This window comes from Schistocerca cancellata, chromosome 10, assembly GCF_023864275.1.
Source record: "Schistocerca cancellata isolate TAMUIC-IGC-003103 chromosome 10, iqSchCanc2.1, whole genome shotgun sequence".
Classification (NCBI taxonomy): domain Eukaryota; kingdom Metazoa; phylum Arthropoda; class Insecta; order Orthoptera; family Acrididae; genus Schistocerca; species Schistocerca cancellata.
In genome coordinates, this window is record NC_064635.1 from 100,946,413 (window position 1) to 100,961,243 (window position 14,831).

General features: G+C 45.2%; 1 protein-coding gene across 5 annotated transcripts in view; it reads left to right on the plus strand.

The window, feature by feature from the left end:
- Nucleotides 1–12,228, plus strand: part of LOC126106449 (speckle targeted PIP5K1A-regulated poly(A) polymerase-like) — a 112,133-nt gene extending 99,905 nt beyond the window's left edge. For all 5 annotated transcript variants that reach the window (XM_049912736.1, XM_049912732.1, XM_049912731.1 and 2 more), the window contains exon 9: nt 11,464–12,228. The gene's annotated coding sequence lies outside the window, so the exon portion shown is untranslated. The remainder of the gene's footprint in view (nt 1–11,463) is intronic.
- The last annotated feature ends 2,603 nt before the right edge of the window (nt 12,229–14,831 follow it).

A 14,831-nucleotide genomic window follows, 5' to 3' on the forward strand; every position in this document is an offset into this window, starting at 1 on the left:
TCGTGATTGTGGACGACCTCCACATCCTAATGCTCCATGTGCTCCGCCTCCCACCTGCGTTAACTGTGGGGAGCATCATTCTCCCTGCTCACCAGACTGTGCAGTCTATCAACGAGAGCGGAAGATACAAGAGATTAAGACCTTGGACCGTTTAAGTTACCAAGAGGCGAAGAAGAAATTAGAACGACTCAACCCCACACCTATGTTGAGGAGTTATGCTACTGCCACACTGCCGCCACCAGCTCCTGCACAGACTCCCTTCTCTGTTGGCCCACAGAGAAATCAGGTAACGTCTGCCCCACCGCTGGGACAGGCCGCTCTCTCTTCCACTGCTCCCAAAACACCGAGTTTGGGAGCAGTGTGCCCCAAGCAACCGGGGACGTTGGTCCCCACCTCTCAGCCGGAGCGGCGTCAGCCCTCTCCGGCTCCTCAGCCGGGGAAGCGACAGCTCCCTCCGGCTGCTCAGCCGGGGACGCAACAGCCTCCTCCGGCCTCACTTGTTCGGAAGGGATCCCTTGGGGGCGTCCCTTCCAAGGACTTCCCCAGTGTCTCACAAGACACTAGCCAGTGGCTGAAGAAGCCACCAGCTGCTGGTCGAAGGGCTTCACGCTCTTCCTCCGTTCCTGATGATGCGTCAGGAAAGCCCTCCCAGCATGACAACCCTCCTCCCAAAGACAAGAGAGAGAAAAGGAAGCTCTCCAAGAAGGGTAAGGACCCAGTGGTTCCCGCACCAACGCTCCCTGTCAGCTCAGCCTCTGAGGACGAGGTCGAGCTCTTTGCGTCCCCTGATGACCTGGATCTCGCCGTCTCCTCCGAAACGATGGCCGTAGTGACTTCCGTCGCTCAGTCGGTGGCAGCATGTGACCCTGCCAAGTAATTTGCCTTTTCAGTGCCTGCATGCCCCTACCGGACACGCTTTGTACAATCCTCCAGTGGAATTGTGGCGGTTATTTTAGCCATCTCCCTGAGCTACGACAGCTCCTAAGCCTGACACCTGCTTTCTGCATTGCCCTACAGGAAACCTGGTTCCCGGCAATGCGGACCCCTGTTCTTCGTGGATACAGGGGCTATTACTGCAACCGCAGCACTTACAATTGTGTGTCAGGTGGAGCCTGCGTGTATGTCCTTACCTCTGTATATAGTGCTCCTGTGCCCCTTCAAACATCGTTGGAAGCTGTGGCTGTCCGTGTAAGGACTACCCAGGACATAACCGTCTGCAGTGTCTATCTCCCTCCAGGTGGTACAGTCTCCCTGACCGACTTGGCTGCACTTGTCGCCCAACTCCCCACGCCTTTTCTTCTCCTGGGGGATTTTAATGCCCACAATCCCCTGTGGGGTGGAACGAAGGTTACTGGCCGAGGCAGGGAGGTCGAGAATCTCATCTCCCAACTCGACCTCTGCCTCTTAAACTCTGGCGCCGCCACACATTTCAGTGTGGCGCATGGCACGTTCTCGGCCATAGATCTGTCGTTGTGCAGCCCAGGGCTTGTACCATCGGTCCACTGGAGAGTCCACGAGGACTTGTGTGGTAGTGACCATTTTCCGATCTTCCTTTCACTACCACAGCGTCACTCCTTTGCGCGCTCGCCTAGATGGGCATTTAGCAAGGCAAACTGGGACACGTTCTGCTCTGCTGCCACTGTTGACTCTCTCCCCCATGGTACCATCGATGTGGCGGTTGAGACACTGACTGCAGCGATTGTTTCCGCTGCGGAACGTACCATTCCTCGTTCGTTCGGGTGCCCCCGGCGAAAGTCGGTGCCTTGGTGGTCTCCAGAGGTCGCTGCCGCCATTAAAGAACGTCGGCGGGCTCTTCAGCGACATAAGCGGCACCCGTCCTTGGAGAACCTCATTTTATTCAAACGTCTCCGTGCTCAGGTACGGAGGCTTATCAAACGGCGGAAACAGGAGTGTTGGGAGAGGTACGTTTCCAAGATTGGTTCCCGTACTTCCCCCTCTCAGGTGTGGCTGAAGATTCGGCGCATCTTTGGATTGCAGTACTCTACAGGTGTCCCAGGGCTTACCATCAACGGGGCAGTATCCACCGATGCCGATGCAATCGCCGAGCATTTCGCTCAGCACTATGTTCGGGCCTCTGCGTCGGGGAATTACCCGCCTGCGTTTCGCGCGCTCAAACGCCGGGAGGAAGGCAAACGGCTTTCTTTCGCTTCTCGCCACCCTGAGGCGTATAACGCCCCATTTAGTTTGTGGGAACTCCAGAGCGCCCTGGCACAGTGCCCCGATACAGCCTCTGGGCCAGATGGCGTCCACAATCAGATGCTAAAACACCTGTCCCCGGACTGTCAGCGATGTGTTCTTGCCATCTTCAACCGCCTATGGGGTGGTGGTGTCTTTCCGTCGCAGTGGCGAGAAAGTACCATCATTCCGGTGCTGAAGCCTGGTAAGGACCCGCTTACTGTGGATAGTTATCGGCCCATTAGCTTAACCAATACTCTGTGCAAGCTGCTGGAACGCATGGTGAGTCGGCGGCTGTGTTGGCTGCTCGAGTCTCGGGGTCTCCTGGCTCCATGCCAGAGCGGCTTCCGTCAGGGCCGTTCCACCGCCGATACTTTGGTCCTCCTTGAGTCTGCAATCCGCACTGCTTTTTCCAGGCGCCAACACCTCGTCTCCGTCTTTTTCGACCTCTCCAGAGCATATGACACGACGTGGCGGTACCATATTCTCGCCACGTTGCACGGGTGGGGTCTCCGGGGCTCTCTCCCCATTTTTATTCAGAATTTTTTATCTGTTCGGACATTCCGCGTTTTAATTGGCACCTCCCATAGTTCACTTCATATCCAGGAGAACGGCGTTCCACAGGGCTCTGTATTGAGCGTGCCCCTTTTCCTTGTGGCCATTAATGGCCTTGCAGCAGCAGTAGGGTCGTCTGTCTCGTCCACGTTATATGCTGACGATTTCTGCATCTTTTTCAGCTCCTCCACCATTGGCGTTGCAGAACGTCGGTTGCAGGGAGCCATACGCAAGGCGCAGGCGTGGGCCCTAGCCCATGGGTTTCAGTTTTCTCCTGCGAAGACTTGTGTTATGCACTTTTGTCGGCGTCGCACTGTCCATCCCCACCCTGAGCTTTATCTTCAGGATGCTAAGCTCAGGGTTGTTGACACTTACCGTTTTCTGGGACTGCTGTTCGATGCCCGGCTTACTTGGCTTCCACATATTCGTGAGCTCAAGCGTCAGTGCTGGCAGCATCTGAATGCCCTCCGCTGCCTCAGCAACACAACTTGGGGTGCAGACCGTAACACGCTGCTGCAGCTCTACAAAGCCCTTGTGCTGTCCCGACTGGATTATGGGAGTGTGGCGTATGGCTCAGCGTCGCACTCAGCATTGCAACTGTTGGACCCCATTCACCACTGTGGGGTTCGACAGGCGACAGGAGCATTCCGCACCAGTCCTGTTAATAGCCTACTTGCTGAGGCTGGGGTTCCTCCGCTCTACATTCGGCGTCAACAACTCTTAGCCAACTATGCTGCCCACGTCCGTTGTTCTCCCCGTCACCCTAACTACCGTCTCCTTTTCACCGATGCGGCAGTCCATCTTCCACGCCGGCGGCCGCGATCAGGCCATGCAATTGGGGTCCGTGTTCAGTCCCTGCTTAGTGAACTCGAGTCTTTGCCTCTTCCATCTGCTTTTCAGGTCCGCCCACATACACCACCTTGGTGTATCCGTCGGCCGCAGCTTCAGCTGGACCTCTCCCAATGGCAAAAGGATTCAGTTCCTCCTGCAGTCTTGCGCCGCCAATTTCTTGCTCTCCTCGACGAATCCCGTGACTCGGAGGTTATCTATACCGATGGCTCGATGGTTGATGGCCGTGTGGTGTACGCTTATGCTCATGCGGACTATGTCGACCAGCGCTCCTTGCCGGACGGCTGCAGTGTTTACACTGCAGAGCTAACAGCTATTTTTCGTGCCCTTGAGCGTGTTCGTACCAGCACTGGCGAGTCTTTTGTCATTTGCAGTGACTCTCTCAGTAGTCTCCAGGCTCTTGACCAGTGCTACCCACGCCATCCCATTGTTGTTGCCATCCAGGAGTCCGTTCATGCTCTTGCACAACGTGGCCGTTCAGTGGTGTTCATATGGACCCCGGGACACGTTGGGATAGCGGGCAACGACCACGCCGACAAGTTAGCTAAAGAAGCCACCCGCAAACTGCCGTTGGAGATCGGCCTCCCGGCAACTGATCTCCGATCGGTGTTACGCCGTCGGGTCTTTGGGATGTGGGCCGACGAATGGCGCACCCTGTCTGTACCCAACAAGCTGCGGCGTGTAAAGGAGGCCACGACTGTGTGGGGTTCCTCCATGCGGGCCTCTCGGAGGGACTCTGTGGTTCTCTGTAGGCTCCGCATTGGACACTCTTGGCTGACGCATGGTCATCTGCTGCGTCGAGAGGACCCCCCTCATTGTCGCTGTGGTGCGCTTATGACGGTGGCCCATATATTGTTGGACTGTCCTCTTTTAACCGCCCTCAGGCGAACTTTTAATCTCCAGGGTGCTTTATCATCTCTCTTAGGTGACAATGTCTCTATGGCAGATCGGGTTTTAAGTTTTATTCGCGCAAGCGGCTTTTATAGGTCCATTTAAATATTTTTTTTAATTTTTATTTTTTATTTATTTATTTATTTATTTATTTTTTTTTTATTTTTTTTTTTTTTTTTTTTTTTTTTTTTTTTTTTTTTTATGAGCTCTCTCTTTTACTTAGTTTTGTGTTGTGATTCGACTCCGCCCTAAACTTTTAGGCCGGAGGTTTTAACGTGTTGCAGAGTGGCTGGCTCATCCTATTATTTTCGTGATCAGCCAGCCACAGTTCTCTGCCGTGCAGTTTTAATTCCATCTGCCTTTGTTCTCTATGTTGTTTTTGTTGCTGTGCTCTGTTTTCCATGTTGTCTTACAATGGCCCATGGGGCTTTTCTTCCCCTGGAGTTTTTCTTTTAGTGCTTCGCTTGACTGGTGGATAGTTCCCCTGTGCTCTGTGTTTTTCTGAAACAAGGGACCGATGACCTTTGTAGTTTGGTCCCTTTGATCTTTCACCCAACCAACCAACCAACCAACTTATCAGTTGTTGACAATAAGTGTAAGCAGTGATGATTACACCTTGGAGAAGCAATTCCTAGTACACCCCACCGTCACTGTTCCACCAGATGCCTAACAGTATCTTTTGTGGATGCACACAGGTCTATGTAAGGGTAGCTGTTGCTTTGTTTGGGCTCAACCATTCCTTTTTTTCCCTTATGTTAGCATAAAGACACCATTTCCTGCCATCTGTAATGATACAGGATATGAATGGTAGGGATGGTTGTTGTTGTTTGGGAGCCAATTCATATGACGAGCAAGCAGAATGCACTTATGACCAGTCAGTAATTTTTATGATTTTGGCTTAGGGCATACAATACCCATACACTTGATTTTTGAACCTTCCAGATTGCAATGTCGCACGATGGTGGAACGATCACAGCTAATCACAATTGCCAGTTCTCAAGTACATTGACATGAACCATTGTGGGTTAATGCACTGAAAGAGTTATCAAACCCCAAAGGTGTTCCTCAATGTGGAGAGTCAGTAAGTCGAAATGATTCTCCTTAAAATGAAAAAAAACTTTTCCTGTCATACTGTGTAAAGATATTATCCCCTTACACGATGCAAATGATTCTGGCTGCCCCTGTAACTGCCACCTCTATATCGATAATATTTGCAGTGTGGTGTGTGTGAATAAACAAACTGTACTGCTACAGGTGTTTTTCTGTAAATTCGTGTCAGTTCCTTGAATGGGGCTTCTATACCTGCAGGAGTACCATAATGTCGAGCTTAGAATATTTTCCAGTATCCCGGCAATGGACGGACATAAGTGATATTGATCTGTAATTCTAACTAAAGAAATGTGCAAAATACACAAGCCAGGATAGAGAGTAGATGGCTTCCCACACTTTTTGTCTTTTATAATCTCAATGGAATTTAGGACAACAACTATTTTCCCTGAATGAAGAAGTTATGAGAGCTGGTAATGAGCATCTAGTCTCCTGAACTGCTGGATAGTCCCGTTTCTTCTGTGCTTTGTCTGTAGTAACTAATGCTTGTTGGTGAAAGTTGTAATTTGTTTCCATACATTATGTTGTCATTCTGTAAGGGCAGTCTATTTTGTCTGTATTGCATTGAATGTTTGGCTTTCCTATTTTTGTTAGAGGTAGACCTTTTGATTACTCCACTATCTGTTCAAAGGTATCCAGACACCTGTTAGCAGACATTAATAAGGGGGTTCGACCCTTCGCCTTTGTGATGGCTTGAACTCTGCTTGGGACACTTTCAGTGAGGTGTTTGAATGTCTGTGGAGGAATGGTAGCCCATTCTTCCTCAAGGGCCAAAACCAGTGGAGATAATTATGTTGGATGCTGGGATCTAGAGCAAAGTCAACATTCTAACTCATTTGGGTTAAATTGGGTTCAGGTGAGTCTCTGGGCAGGACAGTTCATTTCAGAAATGTTATTGTCCACAAACCATTGCCTCACTGATGCTGCTTTATTACATTGTGCATTGCCAATATGATCAGTCTTCAACTCTGAACTGTTCGTCTGCTGTACATAGTACACATTTCGGTGAAGTGTATCTATATATTTCTACATTTACAAGGGTTGTTCAATAAGTAATGCCCCACGTTTTTTTTTTTTTTTTTTTTTTTTTTTTTTTTAAGCCTTTAACATACGTAGACAAACATCCTTGCTGATGCTTCACATTTGATGCTTGTTCTGTGCACCGGTTAAGTTTTTTGGACTGTTCTGGCAGGTTGCAGAGCTGTAGTACAGCATCAAAATGGCGTGTACATAAAACTCACGTTACAAGCAGCATGCTATTATTGAATTCTTGTGGCGAACATCTGTAAACATTTGTGTGCAGTGTCTGGCACTGCTGCAGTTGATAGGAGTACAGCTGAGTGATGGGTAAATAAATTTACAGCCTCAGGAAATGCAGAAACAGAGCTCTGTGATCAGCCATGCTTGGTACATCCTGTCACAGCCACTGCTCCAGACATGCTGAATCATTAGGATGCCATTGTTCATACCGGCCGGAGCATCACAACTTGACAATTGGCTCTACAGTTGTCGTTCAGCTATGGAAGTGCGTCTGCAATGGTAGAAACACTCTCATATTCAAAGAGGTGCTCACAATGGGTTACACAAAGGCCTTTGTCACGGATTGTTACAGGGGACAAAAGCTGGGTGCATCACTTTGTGCTAGCAACAAAAATGCAGTCCGTGGAGTGACGTCATCCTCATTCACCACAAGATAAGAAATTCAAGGCAACCCCCTCTGCCAGAAAAGTCGTGGTGACAGTCTTCCAGGATTTTGATGGCATGAGTCTCGTGGATGTGATGCCGAGAAGGTCAACCGTTAATTCAGAGGCATACTTGAAGACTCTAAATAAACTCAAGGACTGTTTCCGACGATTTTGATTGGACAAGAATCCAGTAGAAATCTTGCTCCACCACAATAATGCATGCCCACACACAATTCTGAGAAACCAGGGAAACATAGCCAAATTGGGTTGGACATCATTGCCTCAGCCACCCTACAGTTCAGACCCGGCACCCACAGACTTCCAGCTCTTTGGGTCACTTAAAGATTCTCCACAGGGCACCACACACTTTGAAGGTGACAAGTGTCAGTCACGCAGTGAAAACAGGGCTACACGTACAGGACCATAGCTTTTACCAGCAGGCAGTACATGCCCTTCCACAACTTTGGTGTACAGCCATAGAACGTGATGGAAATTACATAGAAAAACAAGATGTGGACAAGACATGTTATATAAATTGTCACCAAATTCTGATTTTTAACAATAAATATGTTCTGAGGAAAAAAATGTGAGGTATTACTTATTGAACAACCCTCGTAGTATTTTTCTCGAGCACAGTGAGGGGACCACATCCTAATCATGAGAAGAATCCCATACCGTAACACCATTTCCTCCATACTTCACTGTTGGGCATTACACGTGATGGCAGCTGTCATTATCCATACATTTGCCAAACCCAGACCCTTTGATTGGATTGCCGTAGGGTACAGTTGATTCATCACTCCAGATAACTTGTTTCGTGTCATCCACTGTCTAGGGGCCTCCCTTAATGCACCACCTGAAGCATCACGTAATGCCTGACTATAGAAATATGTGGCTTATAGGGAGGTGCTTGATCATTGACACCATTCTTTTTAACTCTCTATGCTCAGTCATTAAACTAGTGAGGCTGCTGATAGCATTTTGGATCTCAAGAGTGATTCTTTTCACTGATTTTGTGCAATTTTTTTACAACCACTCTCGGTAATGCTTGAAGGACCTGTCAGTCGGTACATGAGGTCTACCTCGTTTTGATTTAGCTGTGATTGTTCTTTCAAGTTTCCATTTCACTGATTTGGAAGGTCTAAATGACCGTCGTGGATTTGACTATATTATGGAAATGATAGATTGCTACTCACCGTATAGAAGAGTCTTTAAGATGCAGACACGCACAACAAAAGACTGCTATATATGTGAGCTTTTGGTCAGAAGGCCTTCTGCTAAAGTAGAGTGCGCGCACACACACACACACACACACACACACACACACACACACACACACACAGACAGAGACAGAGAGAGAGAGAGAGAGAGAGAGAGAAGGGGATTGATGGGTGAAGGACAGCTACTAACGAAGGTTGGGGCCAGGTGGTTTATGGGAATGTAGGATACATTTCAGGGAGGTTCTCCACCTGCGCATTTGAGAAAACCTGATGTTGATAGGGATACAGATGGTGCAGGTTGTGAAGCAGTCATTAAAGTGAAGAATGTGTAAGGCAGCATGCTCAGCAACTGGGTGGTCCAGCTGTCTTTTGGCCACAGTTTGACAGTGGCCATTCTTGCAGCAGACAGCTTGTCGATTGTCGTACCCTTGTAGAACACGGCACAGTGGTTGTAGCTTAGCTTTTAAATCACGGATGCTTTCACAGGTAGCCATGCCTTCGATGGAATAGGTGATGCTTGGTACCAGACTGGGATAGGTAGTGGTCGGAGGATGTGTGGGGCAGGTTTTGCATCTGGGTCTATTGCTGGGATATGGGACATGAGGAAGGGGTCGGGTGGAGGAGGGATGGACAAGGATGTTATGTAGGTTCAGAGGGTTGTGGAATACCACCTTGGGAGAGGTGAGAAGGATAGTGGGTGGGCACAAAGAAACGCTCAGAGAAGGTGATTCAGCTGCTCCAGTCAAAAGTGGTTTTGAGTCAAGAGGGGAATGCTGCTTAGTGGCCAAATGTTGGGATGCTAGGTGGTGGTGGGTGACTGAAGAGATAAGACACAGGAGATCTGTTTCTGTACAAAGTTGGGAGGGTAATTTCAATCTGTGAAAGCCTCAATGAGACCATCGGTATATTTGGAGAGAGTCCGCTCATCACTGCCACAGGTGGCTAGTCTGTACGGAAGGGGCGTCTTGGTACAGAACAAGTGGCAGCTATCAAATTAGAGGTATTGCTCGTGGTTGGTAGGTTTGATATGAATTGAAGTGCTCATGTAACCCCCTTTGAGGTGGAGGCCAACACGAGGAAGGTGGCTTGTTGGGTTCAGGAGGACCATGTGAGGTGAATGAGGAGGAAGTGTTGACATTTTGAAGAAATGTGGATAGGGCAGGGCCGGCCAGAAATTCTGCGCGCATGCAGTGCTCTTGCACATGTGCAACTTACGGGTCACAGCGTGCACGCCACAGCCGTAAGCGTTCCTGTAGTGCATGTTTCTACCCACAGATGTCGCTTTACCCACTTGCTGGGATACTCTGTATCGGCGCATTCTAGTGCTCTTTCCACAGCTTGCAAGCCCACCGTGGGAAGGTATTTCGCGTATTAAACATTTAAAATACTGTCACAGTCTACTTATTGAGACGTCTACTTTTATGTTAACAGTTTAACCCAGTAAGTCAAGTAATACAGTTAACAACCGTGGGTTTTTATTAAGACAGCTTGACTGACGGCACGTAAATACGCGTAATGTTTTTGATCTAGTATTTAAGAAAGAGAGCACTTAGCGACTTCCAACGAACCTTATTCATGATTTCAAATAACATTAAACTAATGCAAGGTTTCCTATAACTAATTCTTGGTGCCCTCAGTTACACCCACATAAGTTCTGTCTCACTACCCTCTGAACAGAATGATAACCGCAGACCTCTCGATGATCACCTGTTATTTCAGTACCATTATTGCTACATCTTTCATCAGCTCCGTCTGAAATCTGCATAATAACCAACAATTAGATGAATGTTACGTTTTATCGACTTCAGCTGAGCGTAGCCCTTCACACATTAAAAAAAAAAAAAAGAAAAGAAAAAACATAAGTGTAAGTATACATTGGAACAATCGGTTTAATGACCAACTTTCCTGATAATAATGTAACATGGCGCAGAATGAGGCAATAATGCACAGTTAGTAAACAATAATTTTTAATTATGAAAGGAATAAATCCAAACAAGTTTATCACTGGTCATAAGAAATGATAATCGAGTTGATGTGTCTCATCCATTTTCTTAAGGACATTTAATTTTGCTTGCCGTTCTTCACTGTTGAGTGCACTACACTCGTCTTCGTGATTTGTATTGCAGTGTCTTTAAATTGAAAATTATTTGGCGGCATAGCAAACAACCGCGGGACTGCTACGGTCGCAGGTTCGAATCCTGCCTCGGGCATGGGTGTGTGTGATGTCCTTAGGTTAGTTAGGTTTAAGTAGTTCTATGTTCTAGGGGATTTATGACCTAAGATGTTGAGTCCCATAGTGCTCAGAGCCATTTGAACCATTTTTGCATAGCAAACACTGTGAGTTTTCACCAATGTATACAAAAAAGAATTGCAGTTACCAGTCATTTTTAAACGACTGAGAACATAGATCTCCCGTCCTTTGCTTTTTCACAGTACCTGCCATTTCTCAGTACTTCTCTGTTAAGGTTACAGTTACCAGGGGTAAACGAGATTGGGTATGTTGCACTCTTGCTTGTACCACATAAACAGGGAAGTGGAGCTGCCGCCGTTCGTTTAGGACACATGTCTAATAACAGATGTCGCTTTCGCTTGCTGTCGCACACGTGCAGCACTTCTGCACGTCTGCACACTGTGCAGCGTTTGGCCGGCCCTGGGATAGGGTGTCCTCACCCTCACTGTAGATCACGAAGATGTCATCAGTGAATCTGAAACAATTCTTCCACATTCAGAGACACTGTGCTCCCCTCCCCAATCCATTCTTCTGTTGATGCTTCCCGCTTGTTTTTCTGTTGCTGCTTCCCAGCTGATAATGCAACATTCCTTGTTTCATTTCATACTAGTCTGTTGATCAGTCCTGCATTACAGTAAAGTGTCGAAATACTTTTGATCAGATAGTGTATGCACTTTTTTTGTGGCTCAATTGTGAAATTTGTTCTCATAATATTTTTCTTTGTTTAAAGGTGCAGCACCAGTGACTTCCAATTTTTTTTGGTCAAGCCGAGCACCAAAGCAACTTGTGACTGTGTGATACTTCATTTATCTTCCAGCTACAGTAGCATATAATCTACCCTAACCACTTCTGGTTTTGCACGTAATATGTAAAGCAGCATATGGTATTGAAACATATCTGTACTCATGATAATATATTAATTTATTTAAGGCACTATACTTGATGCACAAAAGTGTCTATTGTGATTTTGCTAATTGCATTAGTAGAGCTTAAATTATGGCAGTATTCAGCCATTAATAGTTTGAGCAAACAACCACAATATTTTAGTATGAAGTTTGTGCATATGACAGTGAAGACGACAAAGAAAATGTATAATATGTTTTGTTGACTTAGGACACTGCACAGTAAATTATGTTAGTTGATTCTGTTTGTATATATGGTCATGTCTTATCTTTTAAGTTTTCCATTGGTTAATATCAAAATTGTTAAAATGTTGCTGGAAGAAAATAATGTAATTCTGCAATTAGTCTCATAAAAGTTACTGCCCAACATAAAGCTTGGTTTTTTGGAGAAACTGAACTTTTTATGGCAGTGTTGAATCTTTTCATTTTGGGAAAGGTTATGTACATATGTATAGAACAGGAATCTCATAGAAAGGAAGATGAATTTAAAAAAAAAAAAATAAAAATGTATGTCAAGTTCTATGTTATTGCAGGAGAAAATGAATCTGAAGTGTTGCAGTTAAGTTTTCTTTTTTCAAAGTTTTGTAACATTTTGTTTGTGGATTGTGTTCTAATGATTATCGGCATTGTCAAACTTTTGTAGTTGTTTAAAATCATATTTGATTTAAAAGTTTAGTAGGGGTTGAAAGATAATGGCAGCTTCTTTTTGTATTTAAAGTATTTCTATATTTACATACGGACAGTGAAATTATGTTCCATCATCTTTTGGATGTGCACCTGGTATAGTAATATTTCCTCTCCTAATATTTCAGCTCATAACCTTACAATCACCTTAGAGGTGAGTCACGGGCAGAATTTAAACCACTTGACACGATACTGTCGAGTAAGCACATGTGCCTTGGAGTTAACACTGTTGACAATGAGTGTGTCAGTCAAAAATAAAATTTGATGCATCTGAGGCTGAAACAAAGAAAATGCAGTCAGAAAATCCACAGAGCTTACTATCTATGTGGCTGATTATTAAAATGGACAGCACATGTTGAAATGCCAGTTATTGAAGACTCAGAAAAATAATTCTTCTGGGTGTGCACACAAAATGAGTGATTTGTTGAGCTGGAAACATTTGTTTCAATTGATCAGGTTGTCTGCTAATTATGTTTCTATAGCTCCCTTGATCACCAAATCCCAATAGAGTGGGTTGGAGTGAGTATCTACTTTTCTGCAATCTAAGGAATGGGCAGTGTTCAGCCACTGTAGACTTGTTGGGCTTCAGAAGGCGTGTGTGTTACTGGTGTTTGATGCAATGTTCTTGTCCTGTTTGTGTTATTTGCCCTATGTAACTTTTTCCACATTTGTGAGGAATTTCATATATATCTGCCCTTTGTAAAAGATCATTTTTAACAGATCCCAGAAGAGCTGGCATTTTAGCCAGCGGAAGGAAGATCACATCCGCTTCATGCATCATGACTATTCTGGCAGTCTTTGGAGAAATGTTATCACATACTGTAGAAAGTCCGTTGCTTTTACATCTCTTTCTTCTTGCTCTTCCTTTGACCATCCGGCATTTTTGCTTGCAGAGCTCTTTTGATGTTTTGTGTATCCAGTTCTATTGAATACCTTTTCCACATGAACCATTTCACCGTAGAAGCTATCTAGCATCAGGTACTACATGGACCCTACGTACGAAAGTTTTAAGTATGCTTATAGTTTGCGAGGGATGGTGGCAGCTATACACCTTAAAGTATAAATTGGCAAGGATGAGCTTACAGTACGTGCAATGCACTAAAAGCCTGTCCTCCTTATGTCAAGCTATTACATTCAAAAACAGTAGACAGCCATTAATTTACTATTCCAAGGTAAGTTTGAGATTTTAATGAATAGTTATAAGATGTTCAAGAAACTCAATCACTTTTTTCCTTGACACAGGGCCAAACTGTGAATGTGTCAACATATCTACAGAACAGTGTCAGTTTTAAAACTGAAGATTGAGTGAATTTTCTCCAAAATCCTCCATTTAAAACTAGCTACCACAGGTGAGAGGGGGCAAGCCGTTGGTGTCGTCATAAGTTTGTTCAAAATGTTGGTTATTGAATAGAAAGTAAGTGGAGGTTAGCACCTGCGTAAATAATGCAGCTGTGTCTTCCTAAAACTTGTTACTAATCAGGTAAACAAGGAGATGACATCGATGTCAGTAGTAAATCAGAACTTTTAAATTTCAAATTTGTTAACCTACTATTAAAATCTGCTGAGTTATGGGTGCAATGTTCTCATTTACCATTAAAAGGTCTCGACAACAAGGCTAAATGTTTGACCAACCAATAAGTAGGTCCACCTGTGTTAGTCACTATTGGTCTACTAGTTAACATTTGTAGTATCTGCTGCAAGTGTGGTTTATGACTTCAATTTTTTTCTGGACCACTATTTTGTTTCTATATTAAATTGTAGAGCTTGGGAAAGCTGTATAATTTGGAAGGTACAGATCTGAAACTAATCAGTCCGTTGTAGTGTCCTTGCACAGAGAGGTATATTTCAGAAGCAAAGCAGGCAGTGGAGCTCTTGTCAGTATTGAGATAATATGTTGGGTCTTCAAATAAGTTGTTCTTCTTGACATAGATGTCTCTTAGTAGCAAAACAGTGATGTTACCTATGTCCGCAGAATGAATCACCCTCTGGGGATTATTCTGGCAGTTATAAAATGTAGCTCTATCAGACAAGGACATGTTACTTTTGTGCATTTGGCGTCTTGTTAATACTTGGCACTTCACGCCCTATTTCTTCAGCAGCATTATCTTGTAGGTTTCAGACAGCTTGGTTCAGTTCTTTCGATAAAAGATGTTATTGAGGAGAGCTTCAGTGTGATACAGAATTCAAACCCTTTCTTAAAACAACTTTTGTCAATGTATTCCCCACATTTTGTCAGTGGAATTGTGTCTGACACAGTACCAATAAAAAAAAATACGAAGGTTAGGCGGAAATTGAGGAATGATCGGTCACGAAATGGAAACCACAGTGAAAATCAAAACTGTTATATTTGCATTAGTTAGTTGCACCTTACTTTTACTTCTGCAATAGTCGCCGTTCCGACTTGGACATCTGTCATAGTGTTGTACAAACTTTCCAACACCCTCATTGTATAAGGCAGCCTCCTGTGCTTTCCAACAATTTTCTGTGCTGTACTGCTGCTTGTTGTGTGTGC